Source organism: Triticum aestivum, unplaced genomic scaffold (assembly GCF_018294505.1).
Source record: "Triticum aestivum cultivar Chinese Spring unplaced genomic scaffold, IWGSC CS RefSeq v2.1 scaffold66136, whole genome shotgun sequence".
NCBI classification, from domain to species: Eukaryota; Viridiplantae; Streptophyta; class Magnoliopsida; order Poales; family Poaceae; genus Triticum; species Triticum aestivum.
Window position 1 is genome coordinate 1 of NW_025240277.1, and position 3,400 is coordinate 3,400.

General features: G+C 43.6%; 1 pseudogene; it reads left to right on the forward strand.

Moving 5' to 3' along the window:
- The first annotated feature begins 23 nt into the window (after nt 1–23).
- LOC123176775 (cysteine-rich receptor-like protein kinase 6) lies at nt 24–2,192 on the forward strand (annotated as a pseudogene).
- Nucleotides 2,193–3,400: the final 1,208 nt, after the last annotated feature.

Here is a 3,400-nt window from a genome sequence, read left to right on the forward strand (position 1 = left end):
GACAGACCAAGCAGCTGATATGGATGGATTCCGAACAAAATTGGCTCTTGGTCTGGACCATGCCACAGTCAGCGTGCGACGTGTATGCTCCCTGTGGGGCATATGGCTGCTGCAACCCCCGTGCCCTGCTGTACTGCAACTGTGTCAAGGGGTTCAGCCAGAAGGTTCAGAGTGACTGGGACCTCCAAGATTACAGTGGTGGGTGCAAGAGGAATGCACCATTGTTCTGCCAGACCAACTCGAGATCCGCGCACACTCAGTCTGATAAGTTCTATGTCATGACAGATGTGAGGCTACCTGATAATGTTCGGGGTGCAGTTGCCAAAAGCTCTCAACAATGTCAGGTGGCTTGTCTGAATAATTGCTCTTGCACAGCTTACGCTTACAATCACGCCGGGTGCATTGTTTGGCATGGGGACCTGATTAACCTCCAACAACAATACATGGGAACTGGAGGAGGCACACTCCTCCTCAGGCTTGCAGCATCGGAGCTGCCAGATCAACAAAGGACATCCGAGCTGCCAGATCAACAAAGCAGGAAAACAAGGATCAATGGTTCAGTTGTTGGTGGAGTTGCTGCAGTTTTGATAATTCTTGCGATTATATCGTTCTTCCTATTTCACAAGTGTCGTCGAGACAAAACTCTTCGGATATCCGAAAATGCTGGGGCTGCGTTGACTGACTTCAGGTACATTGGATGGTATTCGAAGCATCGATTCACTTCTTCTCGATCTATCAACACTAAGAGCGGCGACAAATGACTTCGGCGAAGGAAATATGCTTGGTAAAGGAGGTTTTGGGATGGTTCATAAGGTACAAACCATGCCATATGTACTATTTTTATCAGCTTCATATATTTACCAATGAGTATGCATCTTCTCTTGCACAGGGAGTCCTACGTGACGGTAAACAAATAGCAGTAAAAAGACTATGTCAGAGTTCCAGACAAGGAATAGGGGAACTGAAAAGTGAACTTGTCCTGGTCGCTAAGCTTCGCCACAGGAATCTTGTGAGCCTCATTGGCGTTTGTTTGGAAGAACAAGAGAAAATACTTGTGTATGAATTTATGCCCAACAGAAGCCTTGACACCATTCTTTTCGGTACAGACTCTTCACTATTAATTGATTAATTTCTCAAAAGGAAATTTTTCACTATAGTCTAGCTGAGAGTAGTGCAAGTGCCGCCAAACTTTCACTGCAATGCTGATACTTATTGTTTGAATGGCAGATTCTGAGAAACGCAGAGACTTAGATTGGGGAAGCAGATTCAAAATTATCAGTGGGGTTGCTAGGGGACTGCAGTATCTCCATGAAGATTCTCAACTGAAGATAGTTCACCGTGACCTGAAAGCGAGCAATATCCTGTTGGACCTTGATTACAACCCTAAGATTTCTGACTTTGGCTTAGCGAAGATATTCGGAGGGGATCAATCAGAAGATGTCACTAGGCGCATCGCTGGGACATAGTAAGCACAGTCAACATTAGTATTGCTATAAAGTAGAACATACGTATATTAACAGTTATGTTGTTGCAGCGGATACATGTCGCCTGAATATGCCATGCATGGTCAATACTACGCAAAGTCGGACGCATTCAGCTTCGGTGTTTTGGTTTTGGAGATCGTCACAGGGAGAAGAAACAATGGCTCCTGCAACTCCGAGCAATATGTCTATCTCGTAAACCTTGTAAGTACTCCCTCCGTTCGGAATTACTTGTCGCATAAATGAATGAAAATGAATGTATCTAGAATTAAAATAAATCTAGATACATTCATTTCTCCAACAAGTATTTCTGGATGGAGGGAGTACTAATTAAGCACCAATGCTAGTAAACTTTGTGCGCGCTGCTGAATCCCTGTCATAATAACTGAAGAATTTACCAATCTGGTGCAGGTATGGGAGCACTGGACCAGGGGAAATGTCATCGAGTTGATCGATCCATCCCTTAGCGACCATCCCTCTCACGTTGACCAGGTGCTGAAGTGCATCCAGATCGGGCTGCTGTGCGTGCAGAACAGGCCTGAAGATAGGCCGGCGATGTCGTCGGTGAATGTCATGCTTAGCAGCCAGAGTGCTCGCCTCCCTTCTGTTTCCATGCCAGGCTTCTCTGACGGATTGAGTGGACGCAGTGACAATAATTCAAAAGCGGCGTCCTCAAATGGAATGACCATCACAAAGCTCGAGCCAAGATGAACCCTGAAGCAGTTGCTGAACCGGTTTTCACTAGTGTCACTTTTCTTTCTATTTGGAGATCGGTTTGATTAAAAGCTTTATGTGCCTCCAAGGTTATCTTCAGTGTCAGTTTTCTGTCAAGTGGGATTATGGTATTGCTGCTGGAAAAAATGTTGGCTCATACAAATACATGTACCAATAATGGATTCAGCAGCCTTTTCATTTTGGTTATCTTCTAAAATTAGGTTTAGTTCTGTAATATTTCACTTGCAATAAAGACAAGGTTTTCTATGATGCAGGCAGAGCAGACCCAGTTTTCTGCGGTTGGCGAAACAGATTTAATGCTGTCGTTGGTAGAGCTTGGATTTAAGATAGGTCCTGTTACCGGATTAGAATTTTATTCGAATTAAAACAACGTTGAGACGCTTGACAGAATGCCCAAGAGCAAAGGTTGAGAACAAAGACCCGTAAAACGTAGATACATCCCACCAGCGCCTTCTTCGCCTCCTTCTTGAGGACCTGCCTGTGCTCCTCTTCGCCGGCAAAAACAGTATAGATTGGTTATTGCCACACCTATTGTTATAGTGTATTGTATGCCTACTTTTAAAGTCTGAGAGTTGGTGGGCTTACCTGAAGAAGAATGTTGTGGATCAGCCGAAATATAGCTCAATATATGTCCACCTGAAGCTTATTTTCTATCTGCTTTTCATAATTTCAGCAGTTACAGTACAAAGGGGATAATTTCTTTACATTCAGTGATGTCATCATCATTGAAGAAGTTTCAATAATAATAATAATGTGGCTATTATTTTTCTTTTCTTTTTCCGTCAGCTCGAAACAAGTGTCATATTTGATCTTGTTTTGTCATATTTGATCTATACATAACCTGTATGTCTCCAGTTTATGTTAAGTTGTACGCACTACATGTCTGTGCATTTGGATGTATTATCAGTATCAGGTAAATTTGTCACTTGAACACATTTTATATTTGACTGATTAGTACATGGTCTGCTGCTACCTCTACATGCCCGTGTTATTGGACGCTGTTCATGTTCATGGTCTGCTGCTACCCCTGCCTGCCTGCGTGCATACATAGTACATACAGAGATGACTGATGCCTGCTTTCACGAGCTGATTATAGACTGTATCTGTGTATGCGTGACGACCAACTAGGCCCGTAGGCCATGATACTAGTAATAACTAGTAGAGTGTCCGTGCGTTGCCACGGG